This window comes from Schistocerca cancellata, chromosome 4, assembly GCF_023864275.1.
Source record: "Schistocerca cancellata isolate TAMUIC-IGC-003103 chromosome 4, iqSchCanc2.1, whole genome shotgun sequence".
Classification (NCBI taxonomy): domain Eukaryota; kingdom Metazoa; phylum Arthropoda; class Insecta; order Orthoptera; family Acrididae; genus Schistocerca; species Schistocerca cancellata.
Window position 1 is genome coordinate 23877800 of NC_064629.1, and position 20027 is coordinate 23897826.

General features: G+C 42.8%; 1 non-coding gene across 1 annotated transcript; it reads right to left on the reverse strand.

Moving 5' to 3' along the window:
• Positions 1 to 1603: 1603 nt before the first annotated feature.
• Trnaq-uug (transfer RNA glutamine (anticodon UUG)) lies at positions 1604 to 1675 on the reverse strand. Its single transcript has one exon. It is a non-coding gene; the product is annotated as a tRNA-Gln (tRNA).
• Positions 1676 to 20027: the final 18352 nt, after the last annotated feature.

Below are 20027 nucleotides of genomic sequence, written 5' to 3' on the forward strand. Positions count from 1 at the left end.
TCACTCGCTTACATGTAATCTGCTACATAAAGTAAAGAGTTTGCCGGCAGTAACACGCTGCCTAGTCAGTACGTGATACATAATTGGATTTCATAATAAAATATAGATGTCAAAAATGTCTACAAAAAAATCTGCGAGTTCACTCACAATCTTCATGATTCGCTCGCAATCGCCATTTTTGTCTTTCGCATTTGCTGCGTCGGTCGCAATCAGAAGACAAAAATGCGCCACCTCTAAGCATGACGCCTGACGCAGCGAATCCAAAAGCCAAAAATAGTAATTATGGATGAACGTCAAGCATAAGCATATGACTTCGTGGACTTTTGAGTAGATCTTTTTGGCGTCTACAATTTGACGTAGCTCTTATCGCCTGCGCAACGTATTGCAAAGGTATGCATTGCCTACAGACATTTTGCTCCCTTGATTCACTATTATGGACTACTATCACCTCTGTCCACTGATTTAATTTTTTAAACCTAGACTGTGTACTTCTCAAGAGTTCATGCTATCTCCATACCAAATTTCATCAAATTCCATTCAGTGGTTCAAGCGTGAAAAGGTGACAGACAGAGAGAGCTGCTTTCACATTTATCATATTGGTACCATATGGATTACTCAGTGTGTCTTTCCAGAAGAAGTGAAGTGCTATATCGAGACTGAAATACCTTGGTTACAGATAAAAACACCAAACACAAAACAAGGAACTGTTTACCAACAAGAAGACTGACGAAATGTCGAACTGCGTAGAACAGCGAAGTAAGCCTGATGATGGCGGAAAATCGAAACGTGTGGCTTTAAATAAAGCTGTTTACAGTAACTGGATGCAGTACTGTTTTTTACTATCTAGGAGAAGAATCCATAGAAATAAATATTTACCGAATATATCTGAATATGTGAGCCTGAACGCAGCCCTAATAATTTACAAATTTTTCACAAAGTAAAAAATTTAACTTTACTTTCATAGCGAGTAAAACCGCCACAATAGCTCATTTGTCTGTTGCACAATCACGAAACGATAAACGACGTCATACTTTATTTTACTTTTATCGTAAATTATGACAAAAAAGAAACACGAGGCAAACAAATGAAGGCATAACACAAAAATTCACATTTACGTTCTGTTAATTCCATGCTTTCTGCATTTTTTAATACTCACAATTACATGCTGCCCGTAAGTAAAAATTCTGACTATGCCGAGACTCTCTCTCTCTCTCCTCTCCTCTCCTCTCTCTTTTTTCCGGACTTTCTAACCACTTTCTCTATATGGAAATATGATTTTGAAAATCCATTTTGTACTTCGAATGAGGCGCAGTCTGGAATTCGACTATGTTAGTTTTACCTAAATAGACTCGTAAACAACTCGTATCAGTTAAGTGCAGTCCTTATTTCATGTCCCGTGTATCTTCTCTTTGTTTGTGGGCAAGGGAGAATTCTTTTCTAAATCATTTTTCCGTATAGGGAAAGTTGTTAACCTTCCGCAAGCGAATTTCGTACGGTTAGTAAACAGTATTGATTTTTCTGCAAGTAACTAGCGAAATGATCTTTTCGGGTTATACACTATAAACTGTAAGATTCCGAAGGCGAATACACTCGAAAAAATATTAGGTCCCACCGAGATTTGAACTCGGATCGCTGGATTCAAAGTCCAGAGTGCTAACCATTACACCATGGGACCTCACGCAGTAGAGCGCTTCAAAGAAGGAACAGAGCTATGAGTAATAAAGCGGGGCAGGATTAAGGAGACGTGCAATGCGAGACACCAGCCGCAAGAACCAATTTAAGTTTGAAATAGTTTCCACAGAACTATTCAGGCTTATACGAGAATCATATTCGCATCTACAAATGTGGCTAAACTTCGGCTGTGCTATGAGTTGATGAAAAATGAAAATCTGTGCCAGGCAAATGTAAATACGAATCTCCTATTTCAGAGAGCTGTTGATATATGCTTGCTTGTCTGAACAACACGCCCCCTGACCTGCTACACCTCTTTTTTTTTTTAAAAAAAAGAAAAAAAATTGATAAGAACATTACAACACCACAAACACGATAATTTAATAAAATCCCCCTGCACTGTAGGCCTTACTCAGTTCTCAATAACCGACAACGACGAAGTAATAAGTGCTATCGACAGGAAATCTCAAATTGATTCCCAAACTGATTCCATAATTCTAACTTTCCAGAAGTCTGTTGACACCATCCATCACAAATGGCTTCTAATCAAATTACCAGCATATAGAGCATTGTCTCCGTTGTGCGGCTGGATCTGAATTTCCTGTCAGAAAGGTCACAGTTAGTAATAATTGACGGGAAGTCCTCAAGTGAAACAGACGTAATATCTGGCGATTCTCGAGGAGAAGTTACAGGCTCTCTGTTGTTCTTAATCAATTCTATTTAAACGATTTAGGAGACAACCTGAGCAGCCCTGCTAGATTCTGTGTGGATGAAGCTGTCGTTTTCCGTCTATTAAACTCATCAGGAGATCAAAACCAATTGTCAAATGACTTAGACAAAAATCTGTATGGTGCGAAAAGTGACTATTGACTCTAAAAAACAGTGTAAGGTCTTCGAATTGAGTAATAAAAGGAATCGATAAATCACACAATTGTAAAAGCTATCAATTCAACTGAATACTTAGGGATTACATTACGAACACATATCCTGTAAAGTGACTGTTTCCACATCATTTCGATAAAAGAATCGTTCAAACGATCTATGTAACGTGCGACTAACGAGAACAACTTCCATTGAAACCATCACATATAAACTGCGTTTGGGATGGCGATCCAAAGACTTTGTTTTGTTGGCAGAACACGTAGAAGACGCAACAGATCGACTAAAGAGAGCGACTACAGTGAGAGCCGTACGAAGGTAATACCACTGTGGTAATACTGCGTCCTTGGCAGAATTTCCCACAGCTGCGCCACCATCCCTTATCCAGACCTTCCACAACTATCTTCCCGCAATTTTTTCTACGCAGATTTAGCACGTTTTATGACTGCTAAAACTGCGTTTACAAGATGCTGCATTATATGGAACTGTCGTAAATATAATTTAAACTACTTCGATGTGAAGTTTGAACTTGCTTTAACTTAACAGCCCCCCCCCCCCTTTTCGCCCACACCATCCTCATCATCCCCGCAAAAATATAAAATTTATTTTGGTAAACAGTTTTTTGATGCAGGTTGTTAAATAAGCAAGGTATGATGTTAACTATTTAGTAAACAGTTTTCATGAAGGTAAAAAAAATATATTTTTGTAAGTAACACGGTTGAATAGATTACTAAACTAAACAACAAAAACAACAAAAAATCTTTTTAGTACCAGGTGACTATAAAATATAGCTTAGAATCTCTTCCTTAAAACTCTTTCTATTAATGCAGTCAACGATGGAAAATTATATGGAAAAATCGTTTAGTGGCCCATTTTTGTACAATGTAGTGGGGAGAGTCATGAACAACATACTAAAAATACCGACCGGTGGAGAGTGAGCGTGGAACTGGAGGGGCGTTTGGAAGTCACAATTTTTAGATTTTTCCTCAATATCTCGAAAACCGTGGTTTCTGGCGAAAATGTTTGCCTGTACAAAACTAAATTACATTAAATTTCCTACAAAGCGTACCTGTTCATTTGTTTCTTCTAGAATTTTTAGTTTCCATGTAGGGGATGGAATAGAAACAGATTTTTAAAAATAGTGTTCTAATGGTATAAAATTGATGTTTATTGTTAAATTAAGTGCGTTAAGATCAAATATTAAATGTTCGTTCCACATATAAGTACACTAGAACCGTATGAGGTGATAAATTGGATTCTAGGGGTGCAGCAGGGTGGAAAGGCAGTGGTGGGGTTTCGGAGCGTGAGGGAAGGTAGTCGTCAGTTAATGAACTGAATGAAGTTATTTCGTTTACTTGTGTAAGAGAACTCGACTGGAAATGCTGGGGAGATACGGTCAGTCTGTAAACTGAAAAGCGAACAGCACTCGTGGTGGAACAGGTCGCCTTTCCCGGAAGAATGCTACACTCCAGTACAGGGTGATTAAAAATGGTTCAGATGGCTCTGAGCACTTCGGGTCTTAACTTCTGAGGTCATCAGTCCCCTAGATCTTAGAACTACTTAAACCTAACTAACCTAAGGCCATCACATACATCCATGCCCGAGGCAGGATTCGAACCTGCGACCATAGCGGTCGCGCGGTTCCAGGCTAAAGCGCCTAGAACGGCATGGCCAGGGTGACTAAGAATCAGTGTCCCTCTAGTTTTTATAGAACAATGTGCAGAGATTTACGTAGGTTTTGTCCAAACGCATTTCGCGGGTTAGGCGGGTTAATGTTATTAGTAATTCATATCTGTATTCCATGTGGCCTTCACGAAAAAATAAATAAATAAACAGCCTTGGGTACGTTTGCACCGTTTCGCCAGTGGTCCGCTAAAGGGTCGTGAAACACCATGTACAGCTTTTTGTGGCATAATGCAGTAGGGAGAATGGGGAATTGCGTGCACGCTCTTCATTTTGCAGATCTATGAAGGAGGGAAGTGTATGATCACAATCCGGAGACCTATCTTTCTCACACTTCTAACCTCTACCCTCACCTTTCCACCATGTTGTAACACCAGTACACAATTTATCTCCTAATACGGTTCTACCGCGCTTAAATGTGAACACACAAATTTAATATTTGTTCTTTACGAATTTCATTTAGCAATAAACATCAATACTATACCAATAAAGCGCTATTTTCAGTAATTTGCTCTTATTCCATCCCCTGCAACGTGCAGACTATTAGACCTCGAGAAAAACGACTAGGACTTTTTTGTAGGAAATTAAATGTATTTCAATGTTATACATTTTCGCTAGAAGCCGCGGTTTTCGAGATATTCAAGAAAAAAGTACATGAGCACAATATCCCCCCCCCCCCTCGCCCACGCTCACACCCCACCGATGAAGATTTTTGGTATCTTGTTCTTGACACTTTCCCCCCTCCCCCCCCCACCCCCCTTACCACTGTACAAAAATTTACGACTACACGATTCCTTTTCCTCCAGTCGACTTTTTGATCTGTGATGATTGGGCTATATTGCTAATTTTGAAATTGCGTCATCAAGAAAGATACCTTTAGCTACAGTATTTTTGACTGACAACATTGCCGAATTAGAGAGTCGTTCTTGACTCATAGTCGACCTAAAATAATTCTTCATTAGGTTGAGTTTTGAAAACTTTTTTACGTAACGCTACCGAAACACACAAAGTTAAGAAGAATCTTTTCACCGAAATGAGGCTGGGAACAGATTCGGAAAATTCATATTCAACCACGAACTGTAAGACTCGTAAAGATGTCCAACCAAGACAGTCTTGCTTTGTAACTTTACCAGCACGCAGAAATGTTCCTAGACGCAGAAGTTTTGCCAGATACCATCTTCAGAAATCTCATCATAATTGTCAACCAAGTTTTTACATTAAGGGAAGTAGCGTTTCCGAGGTTTTTAATCAGATTACTGAGCTGTAAACCAGCACACGTTCCATGATTTTGCAACGTGTACCGATTTCTTGTAGAAAGCTGTCCCTCGTCCCTGTGCTTTGAAACTGCCCTCCTTCCTTTCTGGTGAAAGTCAGCGTGTCGTCTACAGCCTCCTCTCCAAGCATCATTTTTCGGCTTCAGATAAATATGTATTACTAAGGACAAAATATGTACATATAATATGGACTTCAAAATATAAAATATGGAAAAATATGGAGACAAAAAAATTACTATTTTCAAATAAACCACACTTTGTTATACCAAAAACAAACAATTTTATGCTTCTTCATTCTCAATGACATTATTTATATTGTTGCAATGCACGATCACATGTTTTTTTTTTTAAATTTTCAAAACAACGCTTTATACCCGAATGAAAGATGTTTTGGGGTCGCAGGATAATACTGGAGCAAACTTAAATTTGCATAATTCATAGCATAATTAAAGAGCTTTGCTGATGTCTGGTGGTTACATTTAGGAAGCTCTTCACACCCCAACAGAAAGGATTTGCTCCATTTATCTTCAAATAGTCGCCCAGTTACTACGAGGGTTGACTGAATAGTAATGCCTCCATATCTTCGTAACTCTTCAATAGTTGGCAGCATTGGTATGCGGCAGGTACTAAATAGCTTGTTCCGTTGTTCCGTAGCCTCTTCTCTACAGCTCCAGTTGGCGGGAAGCCTTAGTATTGAACGGTTGTGTTGTTACAGTGTCAAGTATGGAACCCGGCGACGACGAAAACAACGTTTAAGCATCATTGTAAGAAGCAGTGCCTCAGTGGCTATTCCCTCAAACCGAGTGAATGCGCTAGACAGAACAGTGTGCTATTTATAGCATCATCGTCGCCGGGGAATGCTGTTTTACAAATCACTTGTCAATGTGGACGGCACTCTCGGTGCTTCGACATCTTCTGGGAAGGGTAAAAAGAACGAAACGAGAGGAGTTGGTAAAACTGCTCAATTTGTTCTTATTCATGGACCTACTTTATTTTGTGGTGCGAGGTTAAATTTTTCTGTAATAAAAGTTTCTTCTTCCTCTAGTTTGGGTAACGGATGGCTAACTGTAGCTTTCGTTGCTTGTAGACCAGGTTTGGAATCCTTTGAAACTAGGGATCGTGTCGATGTGAGTACTGTGCGTCGTTGGGCGAGTACGTTGAGGCGGGAACTTCTGACCTGCGTGACAAACAAAGAGTTGGACGTCATATGACAGCAACCAGCGAGTTTCACAACAAAATGTTGACAGGTTGATTTAGGACGATCGTTCACTCAGAGAGAAATTGCAAGTACAATCGGCATGTCACAAGAACGTGTGGGTCACATTATTGCTTTGCTTGGCTATCGCAAGATCTTTGCACGATGGGTACCCCGGATGCTGACAGTGCACAGACTTGAAGTTTGCCAGGAACTCCTCTCGCGTTACGAGAATGAAGATGACGCGTTTTTCCATTCAATTGTGACAGGGGGTACACTATTATGACCCGGAGACGAAACGTCAGTCTGTGGAATATCGACACAAAGACTCGCCCCAGAAACAGAAATTCGAGACGCAGCCCTCAGCTGGAAAAATCGTGGCCACAATGTTCTGGGATGCAGATGGTGTTATCCATGTTGCCTTGATCTTAGAACGACAATAAATTCAGAGCGTTACATCACAACGCTGCGAACTCTGAGACGACAGCTAACAAGGGTCCGAAAGGAATGCAATGCACAATAGTAGTTTACCATATGTACTCAAAGACTCGTTTGTGAAATCTTCAATATATTTTTGCAGTTTGAAACGTAACGGTTGAGCCGGCCGCGGTGGCCGTGCGGTTCTAGGCGCTCCAGTCCGGAGCCGCGCTGCTGTTACGGTCGCAGGTTCGAATCCTGCCTCGGGCATGGGTGTGTGTGATGTCCTTAGGTTAGTTAGGTTTAAGTAGTTCTAAGTTCTAGGGGACTGATGGCCACAGCAGTTGAGTCCCTTAGTGCTCAGAGCCAAACATAACGGTTGCTTATACTTCGGCATTTTCATGTATATTTAACAAACCACGTGCACACAGATAGAGACGCAACTTTTATGCTTGAGAGAACGTAGATGCGTAAATAACACAATGGCGCGTAACGGCAAACCTCTCCGGTATCAACAGTGAATGATCCGGACGTGAAGTTATACGTACGGTTAGCGTACTACTTGTGGAGGTGCACGTCAGACGTTGTGCGGTGAACGAAACACACGAGTATTACAATGAAGAAACTTTTAATGCAGCAGCTATATTGTTCACATATCTAGCATCAACTAGCCCGCTTGATAGTACTGCCTAATTCATTTGCGTTCCACGCGAAAGACACTCGAATGACGAAACAGAAAACGTGGAGGAATAGAAATCATTTAACATATCTACGACGAAGACGGCGTATAAGGTACCGTTTGTAAGATTCTCAGTGAGCTCTTGCACCCTAGTTTCGACTGGTAGATTCACGGACGTCGACGGTACCGACAGTCTTAGCCATCGAAAGCAATTTCATTTTAGCTGTCTTAATTTAATATCATGTTCGTTACTACAAAGAAGAACCACATTCGATAATAGCCTGTTTATAAATGTGCTTTCACTACAGGAGATGACTGGCAGGGAAGGGTATGTTGGCCGGCCGCGGTGGCCGTGCGGTTCTAGGCGCTTTAGTCCGGAACCGAGAGACTGCTACGGTGGCAGGTTCGAATCCTGCCTCGGGCGTGGATGTGTGTGATGTCCTTAGGTTTAAGTAGTTCCAAGTTCTAGGGGACTGATGACCTCACATGTTAAATCCCATAGTGCTCAGAGCCAATTGAACCATTTTGAAGGGTATGTTGACAGCAGTGGACAAGTTAAAAACTGTTCCCCTTCCTCACCACTCCGGAAACATCATTTCAATGCTTCATTCCCTGGAAGAGATTTTACTTCTTTCCCTCTTCCCATAATCCCTGGGAAGCATCACTAAAATGCTTGCAGCCTCTCTGAAAGACTAGGCTGCTTCAGGTGGCGCGATTTGTGCTTTCGGTTCGTCCATTCCGAAGCCAGAAATCGCGTCTTGAAGTGTCTTTTAATGAATTTTTTAATGCTGTTACGCCTTAAAAAGATCTGTTTTATATAACGTAACCTTGAAAACATGGATTTATGCAATTTTGGTGTAAAAATGTGGACTAAAATTTGAAATATGGAAAATAATGGACTGAACTTTGAAATATGCAAAAATATAAAAAAATATGGAAAAATATGAAAAATGAAAGTTACAATTTCAGACTCCAAATGTCACGATTTCTGAGGAAACTGCAAAAAGAATGAAAATTGCTTAAAACGGAAATATGTATTTACATATTAATCCAGAGTCCAATCATTTTCTTTATCCTCGTAGTTCTGCTTTTTCCATAGGAATGCCCATCTCGTCACATGTGTTATCCGCAGATCGATGAACTTCATCGACAAGATTATTTCTCTTGTCTTTCAAAAAGAACTTAGGACCTCACAAGTCAGTAACATACATTTCAAAGCAAACTCCAAGGATCTGTAAATAATTTTAAGCGTGGCTGACTTCTTCTAATACAACATTCCAGAAACAGAAAAAAAAAAACGCAAAAACTAGGGCAAACGCCAGCCGGGGTGGCCGAGCGGTTCTAGGCGCTTCAGTCTGGAACCGCGCGACCGCTACGGTTGCAGGTTCGAATCCTGCTTCGGGCATGGATGTGTATGATGTCCTTAGGTTAGTTAGGTTTAAGTAGTTCTTAGTTCTAGGGGACTGATGACCTCAGATGTTAAGTCCCATAGTCCTCAGAGCCATTTGAATTTTTTTTTAGGTATCAAACAATGCAGATAACAGAGGTTGAGCAGCTTCTCTTGTGTCTAATTTTTGAACAATCAGACAGTTCCTCAGTGACTGATATTTTTCTAAAGCGCTGGATTCGTAGTGAGCACTCCATCATATATCCAAAAGTCTCTTATCTGTATCTCCAAAGTTTTTCAGTTGGGTCGTGGGTAGAAGCTGAGGGAATTTCGTAAAAACCTTCCAAGGCCCCCCAAAAATAGTCAAACATAATGGAATTGTTGCACAGAGTACAAACAAAACCTCAGGACTAAGTTCACAAATTCTTGCTTGAACTCCGGAATGCACTCCGGCTATTGCTGTAGAAGCGCTTTTGTAACCCTATTCTCGACACATTATTATATCCGGACCATCCTCTTCAATAACCTGCAAAATATTTCCGTTACTTTAACAGCTTTCTTCCCAATTTGCTGACAATAACCTAGAAATGACTTATTCATTTCTACCTTGTTGTCTTCCATGTGAACGTAACAAATAATCTCACTCATTTGATCTATGTGCTACATGTTCAGCATGCAGTCTAAGATTCAACAAAAATACTTCGTAATTTTTATATGATTTAAAATATTTTCTTTTACAGTTCCACCTGACATGAGATAAATTCATCTTGCGTTGTGGAGGATAAACAGCGTGAAAATTTTTTGACCGAATGTACCTGTCCGTGGCCGAGCGGTTCTTGGCGCTTCAGTCCGGAACCGCGCGACTGCTATGGTCGCAGGTTCGATTCCTGCCCCGGTCATGGATGCGTGTGATGTCCTTAGGTTAGTCAGGTTTAAGTAGTTCTAAGTTCTAGGGGACTGATGACCTCAGATGCTAAGTCCCATAGTGCTCAGAGCCATTTGAACCATTTGATGGGCCTGTCCGGACTATTAGAGATTGATCAAGTGCTCTCTTAGTATGGCATCGTATTTAGATAACAGTCTAATCAGTTTCAGAAAATTTCCTTTGTTTTCCGTCGGCATAATTTTATGCTCTCTGTGGTCGCGGACGGAAGAGTTTGTCCAGCGAAAAACATAGTGACGTCCAGTAGTCATTTAAAAATATCTCTCTATTTCCTTTTTCTGTTTCAAATGATGTCTGGGAAACAAGATCAGTTGTTCTGTTGGCAATTAGACTTGTCTTAAGTTTTTTTTCTGAAGGTCATGGTTGTAACCTTAGGAATAAGTTTCCACCAAGCTTGAAAATAAGCAAGAAATTTAAATATATTGTTCAAACTACTGGGTGATCAAAAAGTCAGTCTAAATTTGAAAACTGAATAAATCACGGAATAATGTACATAGAGAGGTACAAATTGACACACATGCTTGGAATGACATGGGGTTTTATTAGAACCGAAAAAGACAAACGTTTAAACATTGTCCGACAGATGGCGCTTCATCTGATCAGAATAGCAATAATTAGCATAACAAAGTAAGATAAAGCAAAGATGATGTTCTTTGCAGGAAATGCTCAATATGTCCACCATCATTCCTCAACAATAGCTATAGTCGAGCGATAATGTGAACAGCACTGTAAAGCATGTCCGGATTTATGGTGACACATTGGCGTCGGATGCTGTCTTTCAGCATCCCTAGAGATGTCGGTCTATCACGATACACTTGCGACTTCAGGTAACCCCAAAGCCAATAATCGCACGGACTGAGGTCTAGGGACCTGGGAGGCCAATCATGACGAAAGTGGCAGCTGAGCATACGATCATCACCAAACGACGCGCGCAAGAGATCTTTCACGCGTCTAGCAATATGGGGTGGAGCGCCATCCTGCATAAACATCGTACGTTCCAGCAGGTGTTTATAAGCCAGGCTGGGGATGATGCGATTCTGTAACATATCGGCGTACCTCTCACCCGTCACGGTAGCATTTTTGCTGTCCAGCGCCATCTGTCGGACATTTTGTGATTTTTTTTTGTTGTTCTAATAAAACCCCATGTCATTCCAAGCATGTGTGTCAATTTTTACCTCTCTATCTACATTATTCCGTGTTTTATTAAGTTTTCAAATTTATACTGACTTTTTGATCACCCGGTATTTGCCTCATTTCAAACTTTCGTTTGTGCTGAGGAGCCTGCAGCAAACACACTACAAACTTTTGCTCTTTGTTGAGTATGCCAATCAACTTTCCAGAATTTTCTCACCATTTGGGTGACTGATAAAGATCCAGTCAGATGTCAGTAGTCGGTTAGTTCTCTAGTTGTGTGTTAACAGAAACAAATGGTCCATCTTTGTTTCGAAATGCCTCAATCCTTATTTAATTAACACTTAGATTTTATGTAACATGGAATTTCTACTGAGAGCTGCCAGGAAACTGAACATTACAACTACTTTCAGTGGTTTCTTCTTCATTTTCTCCCTCTTCATCTGGTGTGCTGCTTTCCAATCTACAGTATTTTCATTTACATTACAATTGTCTACAAAATTTTCTACACTTTCTTTGCGTTCTTCAGTTTCTTCGTGAATGTCCTCTCTGACCGGTTGTTCAGTTTTGCTACTTCTGTCAGTTTTTTTCGCGATCTACAAATTCATCCTCTATCTGAGGTAATTTTACAGCACGTTCTTCCGTGTCATTTCGATACGGTGCTTTTTGAATGCTCGATGTTGACGTAGAAGCTTTAACGAAATTCAGCACTGAGATGACCAGCGGCAGATCTAAAGCCGTGTCCACACCAGCCACTCCACGGAAAGAGGTTCGGCGCAGGGCTGCGCGTCCGTGTGGGCCCCGAAGCGCGCCGGTCCGTGCAACAACAAGTAAAAGTTCCGCGCAGCCGTTTCACGTTTTCGATTCTTATTGACGTCCACGTCAGCACACTGCTGCACACCTAGGAAAAGTTTGCTAGACTCCGTGCAATTATGCTCTGGTCTACACCGTTCTGCACTTCTGCTCGCCGCACTTTGTTTTTTGCGTAGTGCGGCGCGTCCGATGTGGACATAGCTGTTCTGATTTCTTTTTTGCTGTGCTCCACTTGGGCGAACTAAACAGTGAGACTTTCCCAGAGCATAAAACATCGTTCACATTTGAGTAGGTTATCAGTGGGCATTTAAGCCGCAATCCAGTTATAACCGATTTCTTATTTCGAGATCGCTGAAGCGCGTCCGGCGTCAGATTACACACTTGGGCGACTTATATTCAACGCAGCCAACCCTCTCCCCCTCCCCTCAGGGAACCACCGGCAATTATTCGAGGTCATCCGAGGGAACCCCACTCTATCCCTCCTCTTCCTCTCAGCCCCTCCCCTTCCCTCCCCACTGGGCCAACGAAATTCGAACAGTCTCTCCCTCTCTTCATCTTTTATAACTATGGCACCTGAGTGGGTGGATTCACTCCGTAGCTGTACAGCACAGGGAGAGGATCAGGCTGTGTCTCTTTGGCTCTGAGCACTATGGGACTTAACATCTATGGTCATCAGTCCCATAGCACTCAGAACTACTTAAACCTAACTAACCTAAGGCCAGCACACAACACCCAGTCATCACGAGGTAGAGAAAATCCCTGACCCCGCCGGGAATCGAACCCGGGAACCCGGGCGTGGGAAGCGAGAACACTACCGCACGACCACGAGCTGCGGACTGTGTCTGTTTGTTAAAAACAAATTAATGTTATAATAATTACGTTAAGTCATATTACTTGATATCTGTTTGTTAATAACAAATTAAATTTACACGATTTTCGTCATTTGAGGCATCAGTAACGAACACACCCAGGCAGATATGTAAGTATGCCATTTTCTTACAATTTTATGTATTCAACATATTTTGTGCTTTTCCATATGTTCACAATTGTACATAATTTTCCACAGTTTTATGAATTTCATCCAATTACGAGAGTTCTGTCTCACTGCTCTCGGTGTCAGGTCAACATTGTGAGCATCGCAGCATGTCTTGTGGCGGCGTCATATCATCACTTCAGTGTCGCATTGTGACGTCACATAGACATCATGATGTTCTCAGGCTCACAATGCAGCATGTGTCCAAATGTATTTGAATTATTTTTCATTGCTAAAACATCACAAAGCGCGCGAACGCGCGTGCGTATGTGTGTGTGCGCTCATGCGTGCACGAATGTGTGACGTCATAGTTTATGTGTTACTAATGAACGCATTCCCATATCGATAGAAATAATGACATCACAACGTATTAATGACGTCATTGACGTCATAGCGAATCCTATGAGCACTGAGGTTTTACCAGTTTCCAACCAAAGATACTGCGTGAATAACAATTAGCACAGCACTAAAAAAGAAAAACACACCTAGACAGAGCTGCCCAGTGCCTCCAACCAGTCCCAGTGACAAACATGTCACATGTCACCCGCAGGGTAGAGCATACCCCTAGTAGTGACGTGTAGGGTACAGCCCTGACCAAGAAATTTCCATTAACTTAGATGTAACTATGTCCAAAGCAGACAGGTCCTAACACAGCAGTGGAAATATGTTGGCTGCATTGCAGATAAGTTGCAAGCACTCCTCTCCCAAATTTCTCTCTCTGGATCGATTAAAATGAGGCTTTCTAAAATAGCACTTATGTGTGAGACAGAGCTCCCAGGTGGAATGAAGACAGGTCATTACAATTATAATATCCAAAAAAATAAGCCCCACAATTTTATTAATACACTATGTGATCAAAAGTTTCCAGACACTTGGCTGAAAATGACTTACAAATTCGTGGCGCCCTCCATCGGTAATGCTGGAATTCAGTATGGTGATGGCCCATCCTTAGCCATGACGGCAGCTTCCACTCTCGATGGCATACGTTCAATCAGGTGCTGGAAGCTCTCTTGGGGAATGACAGCCCGTTATTCGCGAAGTGCTACACTGAGGAGAGGTATCGATGTCGGTCGGTGACGCCTGGCACGAAGTCGGCATTTCAAAACATCCCAAAGGTGTACTACAGGATTCATGTCAAGCCATTACAGGGACGGTATTGTTGTGTAACCACTTTGCCACAGGCTGTGCATTATGAACAGGTGCCTGAAAGATGCAGTTGCCATCCTTGAATTGCTTTTCAACAGTGGGAAGCAAGAAGGTGCTTAAAATATCAATGTAGGCCTGTGCCACACAAAACAACAAGGGGTGCACACTTGGGCTACTTATATTCAACGCAGCCCCCCCCCCCCTACCCCTCAGGGAACAACCGGCAATTATTCGAGGTCATCGGAGGGAACCCCACCCGATCCCTCCACTTCCCCTCACCACCATCTTCGAATTTTACTGTTGGCACTGCACATGCTGGCAGACGCCGTTCACCAGGCATTCGCCATACCCACACCCTGCCATCAGATAGCCACATTGTGTACCGTGATTCGTCACTCTACACAACGTTTGTAGACTGTTCAATCGTCCAATGTTTACGCTCCTTACACCAAGCAAGACGCCGTTTGGAGTTTACCGGCGTGCTGTGTGTCTTATGACCATGAAATCCAAGTTTTCTCACCTCCTGCCTAACTGCCATAGTACTTGTAGTGGGTCCTGATTCAGTTTGGAATTTCTGTGTGATGGTCTGTACCTGCCTGGTCTGCCTATTACACATTATGACCCTCTTCTACTGTCGGCAGTCTCTGTCAGTCAGCAGATGTGGGCGACCTGTACACTTTTGTGCTGTACGTGTCCCTTCACGTTTCCACTTCACTATCACATCGGAAACGGTGGACCTAGGGATGTTTAGGAGTGTGGAAATCTCGCGTACAGATGTATGACACAAGTGTCACCCAACCATCTGACCACGTTCGAAGTCCGTGAGTTCTGCGGAGTGCCTCACTCTACTCTCTCACGATGTCTAATAACTACTGACGTCGCTGATATGGTGCAGTACAATGTACCTAATATGAAAAACGCATGTTTTTGGTTGTGTCCAGATACTGTTGATCACATAGTGTATATGTAAAATTGCTATAAAACACGTATATTAACTACAGAAAAAATCTGAGTTTGATCATCACTATTAACGTAATTCCGACAAATTCACAGAATTCCAAAGACACTGCAGTATTTAAAAACTTTTATTTCTGTGAATAGCTTACTTTCTTAATAGTGGAAAGCCACTGCGTTACTACTAAAATGCCACAGCACGATATTTATACAAATAAACTGTGACGATACTATAAGACTCGTAAATAACAAGGGAAAAATCCGCATATGTCCTTCCACAACACATCGCTGTATACAATTACAGTGGATAAACATAACAAAATACGACGGTTCCTCACAATGCATTAATTACTATTAAGATAAATTCCTTAACGTATGTTCTGTAAGCGCACTAATGAAGATCTCATCCCTCCATGACTAATAATACACTCCTGGAAATGGAAAAAAGAACACATTGACACCGGTCTGTCAGACCCACCATACTTGCTCCTGACGCTGCGAGAGGGCTGTACAAGCAATGATCACACGCACGGCACAGCGGACACACCAGGAACCGCGGTGTTGGCCGTCGAATGGCGCTAGCTGCGCAGCATTTGTGCACCGCCGCCGTCAGTGTCAGCCAGTTTGCCGTGGCATATGGAGCTCCATCGCAGTCTTTAACACTGGTAGCATGCCGCGACAGCGTGGACGTGAACCGTATGTGCAGTTGACGGACTTTGAGCGAGGGCATATAGTGGGCATGCGGGAGGCCGGGTGGACGTACCGCCGAATTGCTCAACACGTGGGGCGTGAGGTCTCCACAGTACATCGATGTTGTCGCCAGTGGTCGGCGGAAGGTGCACGTGCCCGTCGACCTGGGACCGGACCGCAGCGACGCACGGATGCACGCCAAGACCGTAGGATCCTACGCAGTGCAGTAGGGGACCGCACCGCCACTTCCCAGCAAATTAGGGACACTGTTGCTCCTGGGGCATCGGCGAGGACCATTCGCAACCGTCTCCATGAAGCTGGGCTACGGTCCCGCACACCGTTAGGCCGTCTTCCGCTCACGCCCCAACATCGTGCAGCCCGCCTCCAGTGGTGTCGCGACAGGCGTGAATGGAGGGACGAATGGAGACGTGTCGTCTTCAGCGATGAGAGTCGCTTCTGCCTTGGTGCCAATGATGGTCGTATGCGTGTTTGGCGCCGTGCAGGTGAGCGCCACAATCAGGACTGCATACGACCGAGGCACACAGGGCCAACACCCGGCATCATGGTGTGGGGAGCGATCTCCTACACTGGCCGTACACCACTGCTGATCGTCGAGGGGACACTGAATAGTGCACGGTACATCCAAACCGTCATCGAACCCATCGTTCTACCATTCCTAGACCGGCAAGGGAACTTGCTGTTCCAACAGGACAATGTACGTCCGCATGTATCCCGTGCCACCCAACGTGCTCTAGAAGGTGTAAGTCAACTACCCTGGCCAGCAAGATCTCCGGATCTGTCCCCCATTGAGCATGTTTGGGACTGGATGAAGCGTCGTCTCACGCGGTCTGCACGTCCAGCACGAACGCTGGTCCAACTGAGGCGCCAGGTGGAAATGGCATGGCAAGCCGTTCCACAGGACTACATCCATCATCTCTACGATCGTCTCCATGGGAGAATAGCAGCCTGCATTGCTGCGAAAGGTGGATATACACTGTACTAGTGCCGACATTGTGCATGCTCTGTTGCCTGTGTCTATGTGCCTGTGGTTCTGTCAGTGTGATCATGTGATGTATCTGACCCCAGGAATGTGTCAATAAAGTTTCCCCTTCCTGGGACAATGAATTCACGGTGTTCTTATTTCAATTTCCAGGAGTGTAGTTTAGATGAAGCCCCAAAGACACATCAGTTACAATAATTAACCTACCACCAACGGAATTCAACTTGCGAACAACACAAGCACATTGATTGCTGGAAGAGAAACATTCTACACGTGTCTCGTAAACCATCTCTTCTCGATACCCATAACAGTCTCTCTCCCCCCCCCCCCCCCCCTCTGTCTCTGGCCCTCTCTCACTTTCTTGTACACGGCCTCCATCGTCCCGTGGCTGTGAAACTCTGCATGTACAAACCGATAATTTATATCTGAGAAGTACAGTGAATCTGTATTTTGGACATATAGGAGCCGTTTAGATAGAGAAGTGCTATCAGGTGTAGAACATAGCAGCGTTCATTGGCTCCAGGCAACTGCACGAAACCTTCCAGCACATCATCCCACCCTATGTGTGTTGCTAGCGGTAATGATCGAATTTGTTTCCTCACCATGTCCCTGCCCACTAAACTCCGATCACAAACGTTCAGAACAGACACGTCTGCTCAGTGACCGGTAAACGATACGAGAGCCAAGTACGGCCCACACACTGGCGGTGTCGCAGGAAACTGGTGCCTGATAAGGAAGCCAGTATCACCTGCCGAAAGTGCTCTGCAGCCAGCAGACACTGAACGCCGGCACCTGTAAAACGTTCTAGAAAAGTTGTTTTCTTATTGTAGATCTTACTAAATACCAGGAATAATACTAGTAATGACATGCTACTAATACTGGAAGACTTTTCCCTTGCAGCACGAATTTATTAAGTTGCTTGTACTAACAAAAACCATTCTGAGATAAATATGTAGTGATGGTATCATTAAATATACATATTGGTTATGACGCAATGGTAAACAACGATCGATGTTTCACAAAGCAGCTCCACACACTGCACCCAACCAAGAAGAGACTGAAATAAAACCAGTTCAGGGGGACAGATAATTTTTTCTTCTGGGTGGGGGGCTATTCAGTTCTGCTCAAGTGAAAAATGATAACTGAGATCAGTATGCCAAAATATTAGCAGGTGAACTGTCATGAACCGTTCCAATGTTTAGAACTGGGACACAAGTTGCTTCAATTGAAAATTCTGATACGAGTGAATGAGAATGAAAGCACTGCAGTAGAAAAATTGCGATGCTTATTAGCATTCGTGAACGAATGATTCCAAAGGAACGGTTCACTTAAGTGAGTGGAAGGACGAAGGGACGACTTTTCAGCGACACTCGTTTACTGTTAACCTTGGTTGCGGCAAGTCTCCTCTTATGGGAATAGTCAGGCACAACCTGAAGTACATATAGCTTCAGTTCTTCGTTATTATAAAAAAAAATATTTATTACAGTGTTACATAAACCTGACGAATGTCTCAGTCGGATAATTTACAACATTTAGTTTAGTAATTAGTTGCAGAGTGTGGTCATCTTCATTTACATGTCACTGGGAAGAATCGATCTTAACGAACTTGTCAGTCGAATCAAAGTGTTTAAATATACTATTAAATGAAACAACAAGTTTACTGAAACTTCCTGGCAGATTAAAACTGTGTGCCCGACCGAGACTCGAACTCGGGACCTTTGCCTTTCGCGGGCAAGTGCTCTACCATCTGAGCTACCGAAGCACGACTCACGTCCGGTACTCACAGCTCTACTTCTGCCAGTACCTCGTCTCCTACCTTCCAAACTTTACAGAAGCTCTCCTGCGAATCTTGCAGAACTAGCACTCCTGAAAGAAAGGATATTGCGGAGACATAGCTTAGCCACAGCCTGCGGGATGTTTCCAGAATGAGATTTTCACTCTGCAGCGGAGTGTGCGCTGATATGAAACTTCCTGGCAGATTAAAACTGTGTGCCCGACCGAGACTCGAACTCGGCACCTTTGCCTTTCGCGGGCAAGTGCTCTACCATCTGAGAGCTGTAGAGCTGTGAGTACCGGACGTGAGTCGTGCTTCGGTAGCTCAGATGGTAGAGCACTTGCCCGCGAAAGGCAAAGGTCCCGAGTTCGAGTCTCGGTCGGGCACACAGTTTTAATCTGCCAGGAAGTTTCATATCAGCGCACACTCCGCTGCAGAGTGAAAATCTCATTCTGGGAACAAGTTTATTGTTACCAGTCACTGTTTATTTATCTCCACGACGCGTTTCAAAGGTTTAAACCTCCATCATGAGTTGGATTTACGTTGTTAGTATGGCATTTGTGTGTGTGTTTTGTTACGATTTTTTGGAGATACTTGTGGCACTGTCTAGTGAAGAAACAAAACACTATTTCTGAACATGTTTTTGGTTTTCTTTTGACAACAAGCTTAACGTGCATTTAACAGTGAATATAAATAAGTAAAATAGAGTACCTCCAGTGATCACAGGTTCCTTTCACTGTCATAACACACCACGTGTATACTACCTTATTTTGTAAACAAATATGGCGTCTGAGAATTATTAGGTGCAAGGATCGTATAGGAGCAGAGAAAACATTTTCAGAAATTACAAAGAATATACATCGTAGTAACATTATTACAGAATAAAATTTAAAGGATTTTGGAGATGTTTGTTTTGAGGTGTCGAATACATTTATTGGAATAAATATTTCAGGTGGCGTATAAATCCGATTTTGGCAATTTAATATAGTTTAAACTTCATACTCGTTTATACAATCATGTGACATTTTACAAACTTTAAGCACAGTAAAATACAGTGGTAAAATTAAACACAAATAAAAATTTTGGTTGGGATTCACAGATAGATATGAGAGGCTGGAGGCAGAGGGAGAGGAACAGAGGGAGAAAGTGAGAGGAAGAGAGAGGATTGAAGGAGTGATTCTATGAGAGCAAACTTTCCAAAGCAGGTGTTCTCAAGATTATATTTGTTGCATGTAATAACTGCCTAAAGGTTGGGGTAATACAGGACGTACAGTTTGTGCCCGTAGTTGATGTACATAGAGTTTCAAGCTGACCAGGGTTACAAGCTGTTGGTGTGATGATATATTTGCATATGAGGT